We start from the raw sequence: 23554 nt of genomic DNA, 5'->3' as shown, positions 1-23554 counted from the left end.
GAGAAACCCTGTTCGAAAAAACAAAAAAGGAAAAGAAAGAAAAAAGGGGAAAGGAGGAAGGGAGAGGAGGAGGAGGAGGAAAAGAGTGGATGGAAGGAAGACGAGCTGCTAAAATGGGTTAACATCAGAATAGTGAGCTGAAATGCTTCACATATTCACCCAGCATCCAAAATTTCTGAGCCCTGCCTCTAGCTGAAAACTCCTCAGGTGACAATCATACAAGTACATAGGGGCACCGACCTGTGCTCTGGAGCTTCCATTCCATAGGACAGTACCAGGGGAAAGTTTACACGCACACTCACACACACACATTCACACATGCACACACACACACACACACACACACACACTCAAGCTCACACACACTCACACATGCATGCAATCATGCACACTCATGAATACATACACACACTCACACACACGTGGGGGTAGGGATGGAAAGCCTAGGGATGATAATAAGGGGTCTGTGGCTCTGAAGACACAGTGAAGGTGGGAGTCGACAAGCATGGAGTAAGGGCTGCAAATCTCTGAGGTGGCGCTCCCCAGCTTGAACATTTCTGTACTTGTGGGGAATCCCACAAAGATTCAAGAGCAGCAGCAGAAGCCAGGTGTGGTGGCGCATGCCTTTAATCCCAGCACTCCGGAGGCAGAGGCAGGCAGATTTCTGAGTTCAAGGACAGCCTGATCTACAAAGTGAGTTCCAGATCAGCCAGGGCTATACAGAGAAACCCTGTCTCGAAAAACAAAAACAAAGAGAGAGAGAGAGAGAGAGAGAGAGAGAGAGAGAGAGAGAGAGAGAGAGAGAGAGAGAAGCAGCAGCAGTAGCAGAAACACTGTTAAGAGATGGGTTCCAAGAGGGAGCAGGGTTTCCTATAGGTATGTGTAGCATCTGCTTGTCCAGGCTCCTGGGAGCAGAGTTTCACTGGGTGTCCCTACAAGATCTGGAGGCTGGACTGGTCCCAACACCAGAGGCTCCTGTACTGGGCACCACCCAGTGACCCTCCTGTTTCTCCCTGACGAATCCCTTGCATCTACCTCACAAAGGACCCCCTGACAAGTTTGTATAAGCTGAAACAAGCCTGTAGGAATCTAAGACACCAACTTGTCCCAGGCCAGTCCTTCCTAACCAATTTTCCCCTAGATAAGATCTTCTTGTGCAACCTGGATGATACTGCAGCTTGGGATCTATAGAGCACTGGAATTACCCTCTAATTGTAACACCCCAGCATTTGTTACTTTATATCACACAATACTTGAAACAATGTAAGAAAGGAAAGAGTTTTTTTTAATTATTATTATTTGTAATTTCTCTGGGTTTTATTTAGTTCTCATAGTAATGAAGGCATAGCTAAATTCATGGTGGCAGAAGTGTGTGACAGGTTCCTTACAAGAATCAGAGAACCTGGCTAGGCCAAACCCTGAGATGAGTTTAGCCTTCAAAGTTCTACTTTTAAAAGCTCCACATTCTTCTTAAGCAGCGCCCCCAGCTGGGGAACAGTGCTCTCCCAAGGGAACAGTGCTCTCCCAAGGGAACAGTGCTCTCCCAAGGGAACAGTGCTCTCCCAAGGGAAAACATGTTGGAATCCAAATCCCTAGGACCTCCGTATGACCTCTGAAAACAGGGTCATTGCAGACACAGTAAGGAAAGACAAGGTCATGGCAGACGGGGAATGGTCCTGGTTCGATGCGGCAGGAATCTGTAAGAAGGGAAGTTAAACACAGTCTGTCAGGGAGAGCACTATGTAAACGAGAGACATATAATGTAATGTAATGACATGTAATGCTTCTACACCCATAAGAGGATACAGAAGTTCAGAGCAGACTCCTCAGCCTTAGGAGGAGCCAAAAACATAAATACATATACATGCATACATACGCATACATCAAGAAAAAGGAAGAAATAATCTTTCATTATGTTTTAACCCAGCACATCCAAAACATCTCAGCCTGTTGTCTCCCCAGGAAGTAACAAATGACATAATTTAGCATCTCTGGGTCATTCCGGTCCATGCAACCACTGTATTGTCTACACTGAGTCACCATATAGCAGGACCAGCCATCCCATGGCAGCCACACATGCTGTGTGAGGACAGCACCCAGATGGGTTAGGTCTATCTCAGTCTTCATGTTTGGGCCAGAATTAAGATTAAGGTAAGCTGAGCCACACCAAGGACAGTTACAAATGGCATACCCTGCCAAGCTGGATTCTTAGGTCTATCCCTGTGAGAATGATGGAACTGGTCCAGCTAAAAGAACAGGGTCTAGGTCAAGGGGTTAAATGAAGAGTACAGGCTGTGCCGGGAAGCAGAGAAAGGGGCTGGGGAGTGGGGAAGGGAAGGAGTGAGCCAGCTTCACTCAGTTCTATCCTTGAAACTCAGGTGCAGGAGACAGGGCCTTCTTCTCACCTCGAGCTCTGGACAGCAGACCTCTTTGTTACCATTCCTCCACTGAAAATAAAGGGCCGCATGAGCATGTGGGAAGATGAGGCCTCCTCAGCAATCCCCCATCTCAGTGATGGATAGGGTGGGTTTTCCATGAGGCCTTCCAACCAGCACCCCAAAATGCTTTGGCCACCCAGGCAGGGTGAGGGTCGTGCCAGGCTGTGCTGCCAGGCTGAGCTGTCTGCTGATGGCCCTGGCCAGCAGCCGGGGAAGAGAGACTCATATTTTCCTATGAGGAGGTTGGCCTGGCAGCTGGGAGGCCATGCTGATAAGAGAACCCTGGGCCTGCTCTCGTGCCTGCTCTCTGAGCAGTAGTTAGGAGCAGAGCACATGCAGAGAGGAAACCCTAGCCAAGATCCACCTCACCCTACTCCTTAATGCCTCTGTACCCCTGCCACCTGCTAGGCTAAGCGGGCATGCTGGATATCATCAAGGCATACTGGGTGCATGCAAGTACTCAAAGGATGGGTATATATGACAGGAAAGGGGAAGAAGGAGAGAGGAAAGGAGAGAAAGCTAGGCTCTTTGCTAAGGGAAGGACCTGTCCTGTTCTCACAATCAGTTGATAAATTCTATAGTGAGTAGCCCACAGAGTGCCTTGCTCACTGGCCAGAATGCCACAGTGGAAGACCTAAGTCCCAAGCAAGTCTTGACCCCCGCCATGGGTCCTTCAAACAGCAGGTTGCCCAGAGAAGGACCTGTGCAGTGTATCCAGGAGCCAGAACCCAAACTAGCTCCACCAGTTCAAACCCCAGCTCTCCTCAGCAGTGCTGTGTGGCAAGCTACTGATCCTCTCTGTGCCTCTACTCCATAAAACAGCTCCGAGAAAGGCCAGGGCACTTCAGCTTAAGGAACTTGGGAGAAGGCTGTGGGGAAAATAGGGATTCCTCAGCCCAGTTAGCTTCTGCAGAATACAGAAGTCACAGGCAGAGCCAGAGGACCTGGGGGGCCTGGGCACCAGCCCTACGGAAACCACGCAGAGCCCAGACAGACCTGCATTATGAGCACCATGTTAAGGGGAGCTGCACAGATGAGATTCCCAGGATGACGTCCTGGAGATCGAGGCCTCCTTGTGATGGTACAGAGGTCTGGAATGGACCCACAGCCCAGCAATCTTCTTGGAAGTTAAAGTTTTTTGTTATTTGTTGTGTAGCTCAAATCTAGTGCCTGTGGCTCACCAGGAAAATGGCACAGAACAACACCCAAGCCCCTTCTGATTCTAGTTTCTAGAGTAGGATGTTCTCTGGGTCCCCAAATAATTACATGTTAGTTTAGAAGAGAAAGCAAGCAGACCTGACCCAGGACATTGACCTCCTCACTTCCTGCTGGGAGAATTTTGGGAGAGAGCGTAATGCGAAGAGCCCAGACTCCCACACAATGTTCACACATAACCTGCCTCCAAGCTGACCTCTGTCTGGTGGCTCCATTGTCCCTAGGTAGTGTATGTACTTGCCACAAGCATGGTCATATACTCAGGGGGTCCCAGGAGGCTTGTCACTGCCTGTACAGGATGGTGAGAAAGCTCTCAGACATGTAGGATACCCTCCAACCAGTCAACAGGACTAAGCAAATGGCCAGGAATGACCACCGGGCTTCTGTCTCACACAGCCAGAAACAACAGCTTCTGAAAGCTAGAAAATAGCTGCTGAACCTCCAAAAGCTTCTTTGATAAACCTAAACCAAGCTAATCTTCACACCTGCTGAGCAACTTGCAAACACAAAGACTCCTGCTTTCTACACACCACACTGGGCATCACTACACTAAGACTTATACAAGCAGCTCCTAGCCCCTAGACCAGTAGTGCCCCCATTACACACGCACACACACACACACACACACACACACACATGAGAGAGAGAGAGAGAGAGAGAGAGAGAGAGAGAGAGAGAGAGAGAGAGAGAGAGAGTGCACATCTCAGGCTCCCAGGCATAGTCCCAGAATCTTGGATCCTCGCACAGAGGATTTACATACATATGATACTCAGCAGCAGCAGGCTGATCCTGGCTTGCAGGCATGCCAGGTAATCTGGGGGTCATCCATTCTGAAGGAAGGGAGCTCATATGGGGTGAGAGATGTGAATGTGAATGGGCTACGCTAACCAGGTCCATATCTCATAACATCACCCAGTCAGCACCGACACCAGGAATTAAATACCAAAAACCTGGGCTCTGCCCTACTCAGGATGGCCAGGGACAAAAGCTGACCTTCCAGACAAGTCTTGGGAAGTGCTGGGCCACTTGGGAGGCTAACTACCATTGCTAGGAGCTCATTAAAGAAATTCTGCATTCCCCGTCGTGAATCCTCCACAGAATAGTAAATGGTTTGCTGACTACATTTGTTCCTGAGGTCCTAACAAAGTCAGCAGAAATCTCAGCTGTGGCCGTGAGACAGATCCAAGTGTGGGCAGGGCCTTGCTCAGGCAGAGTCATACTGTCCACAAAGGTATCAGGGAGGGTCAGGAGGGTCATTCTGTTTCTTCTAGCTCATGGACACTTGGGGTAGCACTCCCATCACCTCCGTCTCAGTGGGACTCCCATTCATCACAGCATGGGCACACTCACATTTGATTAGGCTCCACAATGACTTCATCTTTCCTCAATTCCATCTGCAGAGACCCTGTTTCCAAATAAGGTCATATTCTTGGGTGCCAGGGCCAAGGACTTCCCCATGTCTTGGGTACCAGTCACGTTCTGGACATGTGGTACAGCTGTGAGAGAGGCAGGCCTTCCATGCTGGAGCTCAGAACTGGAGAGACAAGTGACAGCCAGGGAAGTTGAGGCAGGGAAGTGAGGGTTGGGTTGAGGGTTTGCTGGTGTCCAGAACACATTGGCTCGTTTCTCCCAGGCAAGTAGGAACCACAGAGGATTTGGAAGAGGCAAGAGATAGGATCTCCCTCGGGACATACTGATACTGTATGCAAATGGACTTCAGGGAGGCAAGAAACCACAAAAAGATGTGGTCACCCCTTGTTGGGGTGACTGGGGCTGCCTGAAGACATAGAGGATTCCCAACCTGCATCCCCAAGAAGCCGGCATCATGCTCAGAGCACAGCTGGTGCACAGCTGGAGAAGCACAGGACTGTAAGCATGAATAAGTGGGACCTTCAGCTGTGGACACACAAGCCCAGCTTCTCAGAGGGATCTTCCAAGCCAGAGCCGTAGCCCTGTGGAACAGTAGCCAGGGTTCTTCATATATACACCTTACTCACCCCTGCCTGCCTTCCTGTCTCCCTGCCTACTGCCTGCCCTCCCTCCCTCCCTCCCTCCCTCCCTCCCTCCCTCCCTCCCTCCCTCCCTCCCTCTCTTCCTTTGGAGAACAAGTGACCCACAGACTCTATGCTGCTGGTCTGTTAGTGCATGTCTAGGCCTTCCTAGGCTGCCACTCTCACCCCTTCCCTGTCACCAGGCCAGAGGCTCCATTACTCCAGATGCTTTGGGCAGAGCTCAGCAGCTTTCAGACCCTCCATATCTTCCTCTATAAAAGAGAAAGCAATTGCTCCCATGGCAGAAAACCCAGAGGGACCACACAAGAAGAAGAGTATCCCCTTATCAGCATGCATGTGCCAGGTTAACAATTGGTATTCATCAGTGTGTGTGACCGTCTCTGACATGGAGTGGGTAACTGAGGGAGCTTCACCTTCCTTCTGAACCCTCGGGTGACCTGCAGATGGAAATCCTGACATCAGCCCAGGAAAGTGAAAGTGATTCTCACTGAGTTTCCATTCTAGCCCCATGCTGTCCCACTGTGCCCTAGCCACTGTGGTGCTACCTCTCCAGCCAGAAAAACCAAAGCCTTTCTAGTTTTTTTTTCTTTCTTTCTTTCTTTCTCTTTCTTCCTTTCTTTCTTTTCTTTTTTTTTTTTTCCTGAGACAGGGTTTCTCTGTGTAGCCCTGGCTGTCCTGGAACTCACTCTGTAGACCAGGCTGGTCTAAAACTCAGAAGTTCGCCTGCCTCTGCCTCCCAAGTGCTGGGACTAAACCAAAGCCTTTCTACAGAGGCCCCACATCCTCTGTGCCACTCTTCAAGCTCCCCATGACCCTCCACTAAACATGTCTAGGGTAGGGAAGCCTACCTGAGCAGGCCAGTGTCCCATCCTTCCTCATTCTCCGTTACTATGTCTCCTCAGGAGGAGGAAGATGGCAACTTCCAGCCCTACCCTATGTAACAACTGTTAGACTTCTAATAGGCAACCCTGACCTAGCAGCCCCTCAACCTAGCAGCCCTATAGGAATGTGGCCCTTACCCTTTTCCAAAGAACATGAATGTATTTTAAAAGGATGTCACAGTCTGATGAGGTCCTGCACACCTTTAATTCTATCACTTGGGAGACAGAGATGGTTGTCTCTTTGTGAGTTTGAGGCCAACATAGTCTACAGAGCAAGTTCCAGGACAGCCAGGGCTTCGCCGAGAAACCCTGTCCAAAAATAAAAGGATGTCATGGTGCACAGCATGCTGGGCTGCAAGGCTTAGCTGCCAGCACTCTGGTGCCAGTTGTGGGCTCTGAGACCAGGCAGCTGGCCAGACACTCAGCAGCTCATCGGCACTGGCACACTCTCAGCCTGCACCCTGGATGCCCTTCGATGGTTATGCACAGACATAACCAGCCCAAGTCCTCCCTCCTGCCTGTCCTCTGAGAAGCTTTGGACATCACACAGCCAGGCCTGGCCAAGACTCCCTCAGAGACCCAGTGCTCACCCCATGGCCCTGCCCACCCGGACAGGAGGGAGGTGGGGCTTCTTTCCTGTACCCTGTCTCTCCTAAGAGCTCTTGCTCCAGCCTTTGATCTTCCATAAGCTCTGTGGCTTCTGCTCCCTGTCCACCATGACATTGACAATTGTTTATTAGTTCTGAAATAGCTGAAATCATGTCAAACATTCCGCATGTTAGAAAAATGTTTATGAAGTGTTATCATCGTTTATGTAACCGTGCGTGTTGGGAAAGAAGCGTAGATGCTGCAGACCACACAGGCCAAGCCCAGCCTGGCCATGCCAGAGGAGGGACTGTATTCTGGAGGGTGCCCAGATTCCCCAGCTCTAGGAGCAGATGCTGAGGCCAGGGCATTTCTAGGTCCTGCAAAAACCCCAGCACCTGGTCCAAGAGTATGGGATACTCCCTCATTCCCAGGCTTCATGGTTTCAAACTTTCAAAGTTTCACTGAGCTCAGTCAATGTCTAGCTCCTCTGGGCTTTGGAGGGTCCTGGCAGTGACACCTCTGTTTCAGGTAGATGCTTGGCTTTCCTGCCAGTCCTAGAGAGGATGCTGAGGGCAAGTGAAGGGCCTATGCTGTGCCCCATGTCACCAGATGGACTCCAAGGAAGACCTCACAGCCAATCAGATAGACATGGCATCTGTCCCGCCCAGCCCTTACAGAAAGCTAGATCCTGACCCTTGCTGTCATCTTGTAAGAGTTTTTCTTCACGAATGCCAAAGAAACACATGGTCCAAGTGTGTTGTTCCTGAAGAGTGAATAGGAGTGGCCAGCATGTGCAAAGGCCCTGGGGAGAGGACAGAACAGAAAAATCAGAGTGAAGACAAGGCACAGAGAGTCATCAGACAGCAGGGGACACTAGAGCTGTAGGAGCAGTGGTAGGCAGGGGGTCCCACGGCACAATTGCTAGCATAGATAGCCTGGCCTGAGACACAGCTGCTGAGGAGCACTGGCATTGCTTGGCTGCTGTAAAGTCTCAGACAGCTCACTTTACCACTCAGAGTCTGTTTTCTGGCTTTACATTGGGACAAACACCTACAGGAATGGCTAAGAGCTGACAGGAAGTATCAGGTGGCAGAAAAGCAGCCAGTGCTCTCCTGCTCTCTGGCAGGAAGGTGGATGATGTCACTGCCAAAAGGCACTTCACTATGTCATTCTGAGGAGCCGCCCTGCCTGTGGCTACAGACTTACCCTCCTCTAAAGAAAACTCATACCCACAAAAGCCCTGTGCACAGATGTCTATGCAAACTCTACTCATAGTGACCGGAAAGAAACAACTTGTACACCCACCACCGGTCAGGTGAGGCACCATGGCTCATCCTCACAGGGTTCACCAGATAAGTGACTGCTCACTGACAAGAGGGAATACTATTCAGCCATAAACAGAAACAACACTCAATAGCGTCCTGATCAGAAAGCAGGGAGAAGAAGCTGCAAGAGAGTGCAGTTTTCTATGAGGTCCAAGGAGATGCAGATTAGCTGTGCAGTGGTCACATCTATGGAGAGGGGAAAAAAAGCCGTATGCCTAACATTTGTACCTAATCACTTCAGACCAGGTCTGACACACTATAAATCATTTACCATGCCTGTCACCAGGCAAAGATTGCTATGGTGAAGAGGATTCTGGGAAGAGGGAGAGAAGGAAAGTCTTAAATCCTGCTCGAAACACCAGAAGAACTGAAAGCAGGTAACCACTCAACTCTCATACCTGATGTTCACCCCACCGAAGTGGAGATGACCCTCACACCCTTGGAGAGAGGAGTAGACAGTCAGAGCACTTCACACAGCCAAGTGTGAGCCCAGAAACATGGTGCCAAGAAAAAGAAGCCAAAACCCAGTAGCTCATGCTGAACAATTTTAGTCACATGAAGAATTCAGAGAGGTAAACCAGGAGTAGGAGGGAGTGGGGAGCAACTATTGAAAAGTCTCCACTCTCTCTTTGGTGTAATGGAGTGTTTGCAAACAGCCAGAGGTGGAGTCAGAACTTGAGAATGTAGTAAATGCCACCGACTGTTCTTCTTGAGGTCCTAAGTTCAATTCCCAGCACTCAAAGGGATGCTCCAAAGCTGATGTAACTAGACTCACGCGATCTGATGCCCTCTTCTGGTGTGTGACAGAAGTGCATCCCAAAAACCCACATACATAAAACACTTGATCAAGTGACTTGCAAGTTTTGGCAATGCTTAACCCTCATGTGCACACACCCCTGGGCTCCTCATCATGGCCCAGAGAGAGCTGAGAACAGACCTCATGGGATCCACCTTTCTCCTGTATAGATTCCACATAGAGCAAAGACACCGGGCTCCAGTAACTGCAGCCAGCCAGCAGTTCCCAGAGCAGAAAGACCCCTCTCTCCCAGAACAGAGTATCAAGAGCTCTGGAAAGGCCCTCAAGGCAGGGCTGTGGCTGCGGTGCCCTGCCAGGACTCTGCTCATAGGCAGTGCCTCTCAAGACAAATTTGTTCCTTTCAAGCAGGGTCACTCAAGCTAATCCTGATGATAAAACCTTAGGATAAAATAAACGTCCTCAGACAAGGAGCATATGGCAAATAGACCTTCCCACTGGAAAGAGCAAAAAAGAGCGCCCCTCCTCCCCACTGCCCCCACCCCCAGTAGTCACTCTAACCTGCGAGAGCCAGGTTTTTAAGGAGTTCTGCTCCTGTGGTGCACTCTCCTGCCCAAGGATGTCCTAGTACTTGCCCACACCAGCCCCATTATCACAATATACCTATGTATCCCACACCTCTGCTTTCCAGACAACCCCAAGAGAACATTTCCGTGGGAGTTTGAACTTCATCGAGAGGGTCATCAGAGGGGAGACCACACCCCACATCCCATCCAGGGCACTGAGACCCAAGGACAAAGACAACTTCTCCCTTCCCATATCTCCATTGTTTAATTGTTTTTAGGCCATAAAATTCTGACTTTAATATTTTCAACTCTTGTTTCTCATAAAACAACATTAGTATTTCTCTAAAGACACGCAGACCATTAATGTATCTTTATGATGTGCTCGGGATCCTTGGTGCCTGGACCATGGCCTGCTGACACCAGACCCTTGCCACGCAGCATTAGTTACAACATCTGGGTCTGACGCCGTCTCTGCGTGCATGGCAGGGCAGTGCAGTTTTACTATCTGTGACGTGCCAGCAGACAGCCCGGCCCAGTCCTAGGATCTGCTCGCTTGTCACTAACACCTCCTTGTCCCCTCCGACTGCCCTCCTCCAAAGTCACAGATCAAGTTATCCTGACCGACAGTCATTTACAGTTCCCATCACAAGCTCATTAAGTTCCTCCAACTCCAGGAAGCTGAGGCCACTCTAGGCAGACACACAAGCCTGGGAGCCCTGCCATCACAGCCCCAGGCCAGGGGACAAAGGAGCAGAAAAACAAGTCCGCGCTTCCCAGAGTTGAGTCCACAAGGAGGCCCAGAACTCTGCCCAGAAAGGCTGCCATATTACCTGCCGATGTTATCCCTCAGCCCCCTTCCCCTCTGTTAGATAACAGACTAACTAGTCTGGCCTCGACTAGTTAGGAACAGAAGAAGCTGCTAGGGAAAGAGTTTGCCTAGCCCAGGATGTTCTTCCTGTGACCCAACACTGTCCAGGAGCATTCCTCTCTACTGCCTTGTCAGCAACTGAAACTACAGAGGCCAAATGTGACTGAACCATCTATGGTTTGCCCCAACCCCTGAGCCCCAGGCAAGAAAAGTCAGCCCAGCATACTGGGATCTCCAGAAATATAGCCAAAAAGCCAAGACAGGAAGGGTCAGACTGGATACAGCTGGCGCGGGTCTTGCCAGAGCTAAGACTTGGGCCAGACTTAGCCAGGCATAGTTGTGTACACCTTTAATCCCAGCATTTGGTAGGCAGAGGCAGGTGGATCTCTGAGTTCGAGGCCAGCCTGGTCTACAGAGCATGTTCCAGGACAGCCAGGGCTACACAGAGAAACCCTGTCTCTAAAATTCAAAAAGATAAAAAAGGTTGGGATTCCAAAACCTTAGCAACCAAGAAAAATACCAGCCATTTAAACATTTTTACTTCTTTTTGTTTGTTTTTGGTTTTTGAAACAGTGTCATACGACACAAACTGGACTCAGACTTACTGTGTATCAGAGACTGGTATTAAATTCCTATCCACCTGCCTCCACTTTCCAAGTACTGGATTATAAGCATATGTTCATACTTGTATATCAATTGAATATTTTTAGATAAGTGTGGATTCACAAATTTTTCTGCCATCCCAGAGGTCTCTAGGCAGACCCCTAAAGACTGCTGAGCGTTCTCAGCCATACAATTAAGCCACCGAGGAGTCCGATTATTCTCCATCCTGGGAGCTGGAGAGAGAGCTCAGTGGTTAAGAAATAGTAGTTAAGAACACATACTGTGGGGGCTGGAGAGATGGCTCAGCGGTTCAGAGCACTGATTGTTCTTCCAGAGATCCTGAGTTCAATTTTCAGCAACCACATGGTGGCTCACAACCATCTGTAGTCAGATTTAATGCCCTCTTCTGGTGGGTCTGAAGACAGCAACGGTGTACTCATATAAATAAAATAAATAAATCTTAAAAATATCAAGAACACATACTGCTCTTGCAGAGGACTTGGACTCTGTGCCCAGTACCCATGTCAGACAGCTCACACACAACCACCTGTGAGTCCAGCAGCAGGAAAACCAGACACCTCTGGTCTCAGAGGGCACTTGCATATACATACCCACCACAAATATACACATAATTTTTAAAAATAATAAAATACATATTTTTAAAAGATCCTTTTATTTGAGAGGGCTGGGTATGTGGCTCAGTGGTGGAGCCCTTGCCTAACATGTGGGAGGCCCTGAGTTCATTGACAAGTACCACAAGAAAAGAAATAAAACTTTAGCCTCTTGATGGTTCCTCAAAAATTAAGCATAGGGCCACCATGACACATCATGTCCACACCTAAGTTTGTGTTTGTACCAAGGCAAATAAATGAAAACAAACATTCACCCCAAAAAAAATGTTCATCCCTGCCCACAAGTCTCCTGGTGGCACATACCTGCGGCCTCAGCCCCCAGAATGCCGAGATAAGAGATCAATGACGGCCTGAGCTGTCCAGTTATCCTCTGATAGCCACAAAAGCCTTTCTTTTTCTTCTTCTGGGACAAGATCTCACTTTGTTACCCTGGCAGGCCTACAATGCTCTATGCAGACTAGACCAGGCTGGCCTCGAACCCATGGAGCTCTACCTACCTCCTCCTCCCAAGTGCTGAGATTAAAGGTGTACACCACCAAGCCTAGTCATAACAGCCCTTCTGACAGCAACAACCAATAATGGAGTGAGAATATTATGCTACCCACAAGCAGTGTCTTTAGCCCTGAGATGGAGGGCAGCCCTGCTGAGCACAAAAAGAGACCAGAATATTTAGGTGAAATGCCCAGGGCAGGTAGATCCACAAATAGGCAAGGTCTAGTTAGGTGTCAAGGGAAAGGTGACTGCAGGTAGACCCAAGACCATCTCTGAATGGTTCGTGCTAGAGGGGCTATGCTGGCAGAGAAGGTTCTAGAAAGCTCATCCCAAGCAGAGGGAGCCCTGGCAGGAGACAAGAGGGACAATAAAAGGAGGCTTTGGTCTTACTCAGCTTCAGTGCTTGGCAAAAAGGACCATCCTTACAAAGCCTGTGTTATCAAAAAGTAGCCATAAAAATGGGTACTGAGATAGAGGCATGTGGAGGGCAGATGAGAGAGAAAGATGCCTCTCCTTCCAGTGGCCTCCCCAGCGATGTGTGTCTCCTGTTGGATATGTAGCTAGCTGCCATGAGAAAGTCCCTGCCCCTGCCCCTCCCACACAAGCCACCAGAAGCGTCTGCAGGAGGATAGAGACAGAGGCCCTCCTCCGGGGCCATATTAATAGGTGACACATTTATCTGGGGGGCTAGGGCTACAGGGCTGGGCTGGCTTGGTACTGGCAGCCCACCCAACCTCTTATCTATTAGTCCACTAACACAAACATCAGTGGCCCGGCAGCTTTTAAAGGTGTGCTTACAGGCAGCTGTCTTTGAAGCCTTATCTTTAGCCCTCCCTGCTCAAGGATAAAAGCCCAGGGCCGCCTCACCTCTGGGCTGGGCTTTCTGCCCCCAATTGGCTCTGGAAGTCAGGCTGGGGCCATGAGAGCTTCAGGGGCAGTAGCCTTGGTGTCTTAAGCATCAGCAGAGGTCAGAGGATCCCTCCTTGGGCCAGGGGTCGCCTACGTTCTCTGAAACTTGGACCACCTGCCCACTCTGACTTACTCTCCAGCTACAGACAAGGGCCCCAGAGCTGCCCAGACTCTGATGCTGTGCTGCCTCACCTGCTGATTGGATGCATTAACAAAGGATGCTGATCTCAGCCTTCAAAGAGGGTCACAGATGAGTATACTGGAACTTACCCGGAACATACTCTACATGCTAATTCTAACTGTCAAAAGTGTCCTGAAGGGCCGGAGAGATGACTCAGCAGTTAAGAGCACTGACTGCTCTTCCAGAGGACCTGGGAATCCCCAGCACCCACATGGCAGCTCACAAGTTTCTGTGGCTCCAGATCCAGGGAATCCAATAGCCTCACTCAGACATGCATGCAGCAAACACCAAATCACAGGAAATTAAAAGGGCAAAAAAAGTTTCCTGAGCATGAAGATAAGAGCAGTTTCAGTGGTCATTCGGTGTCCAGAGCCAGAAATAAAATCTTGTAGGACATCAGTGATGTGGCTGGGGGTGTGGCTTAGTTTGTAGTGTGGTTGCCTTGAATGCCTGATGCCCTGGATTCAATTTCTAGCACAAGAGGAGGTGGGAAGAAGAACAGGAGGAGGAAGGGGGAGAGCAAGAAAGAGGAGGAAGTTTGAGATCCAACTCAACAGAGCAGAGGAGCAGTGGCCAGAGGGGCCACCTTTCTTTCCTTCCCCCTTTCTGTTCATCCCTGTTATCCTATTCCTCCAACCTTGGGGTCCCAATACTGTCTCCCCACATCATCCCCTGGTTCTTTGTACATCTATTCCTGTTCTCTGCTTCAATTTGATTATACGTAATCTGCCCTACACGCCACCAAAGGCACCCTGAAGCTGCCTCAACCAATACCCCAAGCACTTCCACAAGCTGGCGTAGCCAGAATGGACAACCTTTTTTGGTTGGTTGGTTGGCTGGTTTTTTTTTTTTTTTTGTTTGTTTGTTTGTTTGTTTGTTTTGGTTTGGTTTTTTTGTTTTTTTGTATGAGCTCCTAAAGAAGAATCTCATGGTGCCTTCCTGGCCTGCACACAGTGGGCACTCAGCAATGTCACCCCATTCCTCACCTCCAGTCTGCACACAGTGGGCACTCAGCAATGTCACCCCATTCCTCACCTCCAGTCTGCACACAGTGGGCACTCAGTAAGAACATGTAGGGGTGGTTTTTTATGCTAAGGTCCTATTCCCCAATTGGTTCTTGATCTGTCAGTAAAGAAAGCCATGGGCCAATTGCTGGGCGGAATGGATAGGCAGTACTTCCGGGTCCCTGGAGGCAATCAGAGAGACGCAGGGGGAGAGAGACATATCTGATGAAGAAAAGTTGACCAGCCATATGATGTTTCATAACAGACTGGCCACACAGGCCACTCCTGTAGTCAGGTGACCAGGGGCATTTAGCAGGGCGTAGATGTCACTGAGCCACTAAAGTTTAGGGCAGGTGGGAGAAGCAAAGATAAGAAATTGGTAAGGGCATGCTTTTCCAGGTGGGAGATAGTAGCGCCCAGCAATTATGCCAAGAAGGCAAGTTGAACATGAACAACTGTGTATGTGTCTTTTGTCCAAGGATTCAAGAGAAGCCGGTTGGGGGGCTGGTAGTGAGGCCAATCCCAGACCAAAGGCAGGTAAAGAGAAACTACGTGCAACAAGGACACACTACCCTTGCCCCAGTCTCCACGCAGTGGGCAGTCAGTAGAAGGCACACCAACCCTATCCCCAGAAGGCATACAGTGAGAGCTCAGTAGAGGGAACCCCACACCTGCCCCAGTCTGCACACAGTACCAATAGTAGCAGGCTGTAAACAGATACCAGTGAGCATACTCAGTGTGATCCTATGACTACAGGACAGAGGGTAGCCTACACTAGTACTCACCACAACCACCCATGATGCCTGCCTCAGTATCCTAATCCTAAATTCAAGCCTGGGCTCTAAGGAACAGCTAGGCACAGAGGAAATGGGTCACACCCCTCTCTCAGTCTGGAAAATGGAGATTTTCCCATCCGTACACTCAGGGCCTCTTCACATGTAGCCGCTGTTCCCGTGGACTGGCCTGTGTCCCTGAAGACTCACACTGCCCTCTCCTCCGGGAGACACGGTCCACCTAGCTTATCCTCCAGGAAGGCCATGGAACCCTCCAATCTTGTAGGACCTGAACTCCACAGCCCCGCCCTTTACCAGCTTCTGCAGATAGACATGGAGGGGACAACATCCGACTGCATGTGACATCTCAAGCATCTAGTTCCTAATTGTAACTGATAGGAGAGAGAACCAGGCTGAGGCAGGAGAACTCCAAGTTCAAGGCTGGACCTAGAAATGTAGCTCAGTGGTAGAGCACACAGCCTAGGGTGTGAGAGTCTCTAGAGTCCATCCCAATATCACCCAAACCAAAATCCAAATTAAACAAATGAGGCCAGCTCAAACAACTTAACAAGATTCTATCTTAAAATGAGAAAAGACCTAGGGGTGTATCTCAGTAGTTGTTTGACATGTACAAGGTTCTGGGTTCAATCCCCAGAACCACAAGATAGTAATAATAATAATAATAATGATGATGATGAAAAATAGTTTTATTTGCAAGTTTTTATAATTCGTTTACTTAATGTGTGTGGCTGTTTTCACTGCATGTGTACTTGTGTGCCATGTGTGTGCCTGGTAATCACAGGGCCCAAGGGACTAGAGTTACAGGTGGTTGTTCAAGAGCCACCATGTGAGTGCTAGGAATTGAACCCAGAGAAAGGCACCCTGTATCCTAACTGCTGAGTCATTTGTCCAGACCATAAGTTTTAATTTAAAAAAAAAAATTGGGGGCTGGAGAGATGGCTCAGCGGTTAAAAGCATTGACTGCTCTTCCGAAGGTCGTGAGTTCAAATCCCAGCAACAACATGATAGCTCACAACCATCCATAATGAAATCTGATGCTCTCTTCTGGGGTGTCTGAAGACAGCTACAGTGAGCGAGCAGGGCCGGAGTGAGAAGAAAGTGTCTGAAGACAGTTTCAGTGTACTTACATATAATAAATAAACAAATCTTTTTAAAAAATGGAAATCAAGGGGGAAGCTGGTGAGGATCAACCTCACACACAGCTCCCCTATGTGGCCCCTCTTACACCACCCCCAGGAGTAAGGGGATATGTTGTATGCACAAAGGTTTGTATATGCTTGGCTCAGGGAGTGGCACTATTAGAGAGTGTAGCCTTGTTGGAGTAGGTGTGTCACTTTGGGTGTGGGCTTTAAGACCCTTATCCTAGCTGCCTGAAAGCCAGTATTCTGCTAGCAGCCCTCAGATGAAAATGTAGAACTCTCAGCACCTCCTGTGCCATGCCTGCCTAGATGCTGCCATGCTCCTGCCTTGATGGTGATAGACTGAATCTCTGAACATGTAAGTGGTCCCAATTAAATGTGGTCCTTTATAAGACTTGCCATGGTGTCTGTTCACAGCAGTAAAATCCAATCTACAACCGTAACTAAGTATGTTCTAGTTTCCTTTGTGTTGAGGAAAGAAAGGGCTTATTTAGTTTATACTTCCAGGTCACAGTCTATCCTTGAGGGAAGTCAGAGCAAGAACTTGAAGGATGTTGCTTGCTCTCTCATTCACACGTTCATGATAGCTGTTATACAAACAGCCCAGGACCGCCTTCCCAGTTAACAGTGCCACCTACAATAATCTGAGATTTCATTATAATCAAAACAATCCCCCATAGGCTAATCTGATTTAGGCAACCTCTCAATTGAGGCTCCCTTCTCGGTTGGCTCTAGGCTCTGTCATTGACAATTCAAACTATCAAGGACTATGTACATGAGTGTGTACATAAAGAGAATACATGGGGTAAGGGGGGTATTATGCACTCCAACACACAGCATGTGTACTGTAGTCAGACCTTGTGCTCTGTCAGGACCAATGCTTTGCCCCAACACTGCACAACATTGTATCCTAGAACCAGCCATCTCCTGACACATGGGTGGATGGATGGATGTGTGGATAGGTTCATGAATAGATGCGAGGTGTCTAGAGCCTGCTCAGATCTTGGGTGGACATAGTAAATATGAAAGAGGCCCTTTCCAGAGGATAGGAGGCACTGGACTTCTCTGGCTCCAGCTTGCCCGGAATATGGAAAGGGGCAAGGAATAAGAAGCTGTGGGTTAGGGGTTCCTACACACACTTTCCAATGCAAAAGACCCCTGAGACATCGTAAGTTTCACACTTTCTCAGAACAGCAAGCAAAGCCTCTTCAAGTCCTAAGGCAGTGAGGAGAGCTTGGCCTCCTGGACCAGCCCACTTCCAAGAATACTTCCTGCAGGCCTTACCGCCACGGCAACTTCTGACTCCACAGCATCTTCCCGCTCCACAGGTTTCAGGTTTTGCTCAAAGTCACCCAGGAAGGGTGAAGGGTCTGGTGAGGCATCCACTAACCTGAGTGCTCAGAGAGGGTTGGTGCTTCGTATAGGCACAGGAGGAGTTCATGCTAACAACTGAGCAAGTCACGCTGGCTGGTCTTATGTCAATTTGACACACAAACTAGAGTTATCCAAAAGGAGAGAACTTTAATTGAGAAAATGCCCCCATAAAATCTGGCTGTAAGGCATTTTTAATTACTTATTGATGGGGGAGGCCCCAGCCCATTGTGGATGGTTCTATTCCTGGGCTGGTTGTCCTGGGTTCTTTAAGAAAGCAGGCTGAGAAAGCCAGGGGAACCAAACTAGTAAGTAGCACCCTCCACCACTTCTGCCTCAGCTTCTGCCTTCAGGTTCCTGTCCTGCTTGAGTTCTTGTCCTGACTTTCATCCATTGATGATGAAGAATGATGTGGAAGTTGAGCCAAATAAGCCCTTCCCTTGGGGCTGGAGGGATGGCTCAGCAGTTAAGAGCACTGACTGCTCTTCCAGAGGTCCTGAGTTCAAGTCCCAACAACTACATGGTGGCTCACAACCATCTGTAATGGGATCTGATGCCCTCTTCTGGTGTGTCTGAAGAGAGTGACAGTGTACTTATACATAAGATAAATAAATAAATCTTTAAAAAACAAACAAACAGGCCAGGCGGTGGTGGCACACGCCTTTAATCCCAGCACTTGGGAGGCAGAGGCAGGCAAATTTCTGAGTTCGAGGCCAGCCTGGTCTACAGAGCGAGTTCTAGGACAGCCAGGACTATACAGAGAAACCCTGTCTCGAAAAACCAAAAACAAACAAACAAACAAACAAAAAAGCCAGGCGTGGTGGCACACACCTTTAATCCCAGCATTTGGGAGGCAGAGGCAGGCGGATTTCTGAGTTCAAGGCCAGCCTGGTCTACAGAGTGTGTTCCAGGACAGCCAGGACTACACAGAGAAACCCTGTCTCACAAACAAAAATCAAATAAAAAACAAAAAAACAAACAAAAAAAACCAAACAACAAACAACCTTTCCTCCCCAACTTGCTTTTTGGTCATGGTGTCTCATCACAGCAATAGAAACCCTAACTAAGACAGCCATCTAAAAAAAAAAAAAAAAAAAAGCCAGGCATGGTGGCGCACGCCTTTAATCCCAGCACTTGGGAGACAGAGGCAGGCGGATTTCTGAGTTCAAGGCCAGCCTGGTCTACAAAGTGAGTTTCAGGACAGCCAGGGCTATACAGAGAAACCCTGTCTCAAAACAAACAAACAAACAAAAAGACAGCCATGATGCTAGAGACCTCATCAGCCACATAGTCAACTAGGCTGGACATCAAATGGCCTCTGCCCTGAAGGTTACCAAGAGGAGTTAAGCCTTAAATAGTTCCAGGTCACTGAGAAGAGGGAGAGGGTCTGGTGGGACTAGCAGTATACCTACCAGCTCCGAGGCTCTGAAACAAACCTCATCCACTCAGAGGCTACAGGACTGCCCCACCATCTGCTCCACCTCCACAGCCTCTGGTGGGCTCCAGACCAGCAGCTCCAGGCAGACTGGGAGCCAGGGAGAGTGAAGCAAGTTTGACAAAAGGACTCAGTGAGCAATAAGAATAGAACTAGAGTCCTAGGCCTGACCCCGCCTTGCGGCTTGTGAGCTGTGGGTATACCTTCACGATGCTCCCACCATTCATTCCAGGGCCCCCTCACATAAGGGAGGGTCCTTGGGGAAGGCACTTCACTGGCCTCAGTTTTCCCACCTGTAAATCAGAAAAGGTTTATGGGGGATATCACTTGGCCTTCAGCAAAGCTGGACCAAGGCAGTTGTTAGCATCACTGTCACCATGGCAACCATTCCAGCAAAGCTGGTGAGGACAAAGGGTACCACGATGATGCTCTCCAACACCCAATCCAAACATGACCACAGGAGAAGGGGTCAAAGGTCCCTTGGTGATGTTAGGATCCAGATGGATGTCACCAGTAGGTGAGGTGGGCGGCTGAATATATACAATTCCGTGTCCTGTCCCTAAGTACCACCCTCCCCAACTTAGTTGCTAACAAGGTCACAGTGAGTAGATGTTGGCTCCGGTATGACAAGGACCACTGGAGGGAGAAAGTCTGAGTGGAGGAGGCTGTGTTTGCTAAGACCCTAGCACTACTCTAAAATGTAGCTCTATATGTTCCTCGAGTCAGGGCTTCATGTATGCTAGGCTGGTCTCAAACTATCTGTGTAATCAAGGATGACGCCCAGTTTCTGATCCTCCTGCCTCTACCTCCTAAGAAGTGAGATTAAAGACATGATCCACCACGCAGTTTACGCAGTGCCCAGAATCAAACCTAGGGTTTAATGCATGCTAGGCAGGCACTCTTCCAACCGAGCCACAACCCTTAGCCTGTTTGTTTGTTAAATGTATATGGGTACACTGTAGCTGTACTGATAGTTGTAAGCCATCGTGTAGTTGCTGGGAATGAAGGTTGCTCAATCCGGTCAGTCCTGCCCACTCCTGTCAACCCCACTTGCTCCCGTTGGCCCTCTTTACTAATTTTTTAAAGCCTGATTTTATTAGTTCATATGATGGTGTACACCTGTAGTAAGGAGTTCTTAAGATCACTTGATTTCAGGAGTTTAAAACCAACTTAGACCACATAGCAGGGCTCCTTCTCAACAAAAAAGGAAAAGGGTCAGGGGGGTGGGGGGGAGGAAGGAAAGAGAAGGAAGGGGGCAGGGAGAAAACAAAAGAAGGGAGGGAGGAAGGGAGGCAAGGGGGGAGACCAATTTAGGCCTGGTGCACACCTGTAATCCCAGTGGAAAAGTTCAGGACTAGCCTGAGCTACACCCAGTCTCAAATTTAAAAAATAAAAAAATATTTCTTTTGAGACATGGTCTTCTGTAGCCCAGGCTGGCCTCAAACTCATGGAGGCTTGCACCACTACACTTGGTTTTCTGTACTGCTGGGCATTAAGCCAGGGCTTCATGGATGTACAAGCACTCTACAACTGAGCTTCGTACGCCCAGCTCCTCCGTTTGTTTTTTTTAAGAGCTGGGAATGTAGCTTTAGTGGTGGACCAGTGTAGGGAAACCCTGCTGCCAAGGTGGAAGTTTGACATTACGGACAGCCCTGAGCTCGGACTCCCTTTGTCCTCCGGGCTTCCACTTCTCTGGAGGATCCGGGACACCACCTGAGGAATGTGGTGCAGTCCTCCACCTGGGATTCCTGAAATGCCTCCCCATGCTAATGAGGCAACTCAGTGCCTTAGTCTTCACTCAATGACCTTTGACCACACCCTCACCCCCTTTCCCAAAACTATATAACCCTTGTCTCACCCCAAATAAAGTGTATGGGTACATGCCCACCCCAATAAAGAAATACGCACAAGCTAAGGTCGTCTCAGAGAGCCGTTTCATTGAAAATCTCAGAGAAGGCCTTTGCCTGAAAGATCCCAGGAAAAGGCCTTCTCCCCTCCCCACCCTCTACCCCCACCTACTACCCCCTACCCCCCCACCACACCACCCCCTACTCCCACCCCCTACTTCCCACCCTCTACCCCTACCACCCCTATCCCCCATCCCACACACACACACACCCCTCCATCTGACCCACCACCTCACTCCCAGCCAGACCAGGATCCTGCCTGGCCCAGACTCCACTTCATCCTTCCAGCCCAGTGTGCTGCATTTGGACATGCTGAGAGGAAGAAAACAGAGGATGCAGAACCACAGACCAGCATGTATAAGGCCCTGGGTTCTACCCCCAACACAATTAAAAAAAAAAAAAAAAAAAGAAAAGAAAAAGAAAATTCAGCCATTAAAGTCCAGTTGTATTAAACTAAGCCAATAGTGTTTAATTACAGGATGAATATGCCCAGATGAGTCCACCCACAACCACAACCAAGAACCTGACAGTCCCATCACCCAAGAAGCCAGTTCCTGGGCTGCTTGTCTGAGGAAATCCTGTTCTCTACCACCTAGTCTGCGCCATCTCACGTGGAGCAGAGGCATGGACATCAGAACCCAGCCTCTGGATCAGCGAGGAGTTTTCCATTTCAGAGCTTGGCTCCGTTGTTTATTCCCTGGCCAGCCCAGTTGCAATTGGTTATAAATAAATACAGCTGCCAGGACATCAGTCTGGCTGCTGGGCTGCAGAGCCAGTGTGTGTGAACTGACCTCTGAGAAAGCAGTCTCTGTTAAGTTACTGACAGGTTAACACTGGTTAACACCACTTCCCTGTTTATCCATCAAGCCCCAAGCAGGGTCTCACAGCTGAGTGCCTACTGAGGTAGACCCTGGCAAAAGCTTTAGCTGCAACCTCACCTCAGGGTTCCTTCTGAGCTGCCTACAAAGCATACTGTGCAGACAAGTCCCTGGCCCGGAGAGATTGTGACCCAAGTCACAGAAGAGCTAGGATTCAACTGGCTGGGGCAGGACCTGGGGACCAAGGAAACGGGACAGAATTGCAGGGTCCAAACTTCAGCTCTGGTCGAGAGATAAGCCTACACTGCTGGCATGAAGCATGTGGCTTTTCCTCCCCACAGAGAATTCACCAGACCTGTGTACACACACCAGGGCATGTACACACATCCCCAGGCATGCGCACACACAGTCCCAAGGCATGCATACACAGCCTCTAGACATGCACATTCAACCTCTAGGCATGCACGCACAGCCCCCAGGAATGTATGTACAGTCCCCTAGACAGATACACAAAGCCTCTAGCCTGTAGACCCTGCCACACACATCAGAAAAAGTCCATACACATAGCACAACATAGCACCTATCGAACAGTCACGAGCTGAGGAACTACAGCCAGCTGCTTTCAAATGCCAAGACTTGTGCACCAGACCTGGCTGAGCCAGGGGCTGCTGCACAATGTCTTAGGCTAGGGCCGACAGAAGACAAAGGTATACCTCTCGTGGTCTTGGATGAAGAAAGTCCAAAAGCAGATCTGATGACAACCTTCTGTCTGTGTCACCTGGCAAAGTGGGGCAGAGCTCTCTGCTCTCTGTAAGAGCACTGGTGCTATTCATGGGGCTCTGTCCTTTATGTCCCGATTGCCACCCAAGTCCCCAAGTACTACAGCCTCGGTGTTAAGAAGTCAACATATTGGGGGAGGGGGGGGTGCACTTCAGACATTAGCCAAAAACAGGCAAAGCCTCTGTCTACTTGCACACAAGTCCCCTTTCTCTCAGGCTGAGCCCACAGGGAACATGCCCTCTCCCTCCTGTGGAGCCCATGCAACGAACAGATACACACGTGCTGAGCAGGCAGACACCTCTCACAAAGGTCCAGACAGAAGGTAAAGAATATGCAATGTGTCTCTAGTGCTCTATAGCCTAAAATCTTCCTCTTCCTGGAGCCTAGACAGTCATCCTTACCTAAGACCATCCATTCTCACCCTAAGCTCAGGGCCAGCTGCCAGCAGCAGGAAGTCTTCTATCCTTCAAGACCCAAGACTTCCTCCTCTCCTAGTCAACGTGGTTGCTCTACAGACCCTCATTACCTACCTTCTGTGGCTCCGTGTGTGAGCGAGGGAGCCTGCTTGCTTCTGGGCAGAGTCAGGCAAGCTGGAGTAAGAGATGTTGAAAGGCACGTGAGCGAGAGAGAGAAGGGGGCAGGGCATCCATAGCCTCAGAGGACTCTGTTTCCTGCAGGAGTGCAGCCACAATGTCACTGTCCAAGCCAGCCCCTGCCCTATGTGTCACGCCATGGTTCTACTCATCAGGGTCATCCTGAAATCCAGAGATGCCCATCCACTGTGATACCCACAACCTGAGGCTTAGCCCCTAACCACCTCTACCAATGAGCAGAAGCCAGCT

The 23554-nt window shown here is 49.4% G+C and overlaps 1 long non-coding RNA gene across 5 annotated transcripts; it reads right to left on the bottom strand.

The window, feature by feature from the left end:
- Positions 1-1264: 1264 nt before the first annotated feature.
- Gm29943 lies at positions 1265-23335 on the bottom strand. Of its 5 annotated transcripts, XR_375431.3 has the most exons (4): positions 19185-20272; positions 17792-17896; positions 5004-5187; positions 1265-1697 (listed from the first exon to the last, which is right to left on the bottom strand). It is a non-coding gene; the product is annotated as a predicted gene, 29943 (long non-coding RNA). The 5 variants fall into 5 exon arrangements; XR_867153.1 differs by lacking the exons at positions 17792-17896; positions 19185-20272 and adding an exon at positions 23243-23335; XR_867154.2 differs by lacking the exons at positions 17792-17896; positions 19185-20272 and adding an exon at positions 23114-23193.
- Positions 23336-23554: the final 219 nt, after the last annotated feature.

The sequence above is a fragment of the Mus musculus genome, chromosome 2 (genome assembly GCF_000001635.26).
Source record: "Mus musculus strain C57BL/6J chromosome 2, GRCm38.p6 C57BL/6J".
NCBI classification, from domain to species: Eukaryota; Metazoa; Chordata; class Mammalia; order Rodentia; family Muridae; genus Mus; species Mus musculus.
This window is presented reverse-complemented; position numbering and strand designations above follow the sequence as displayed.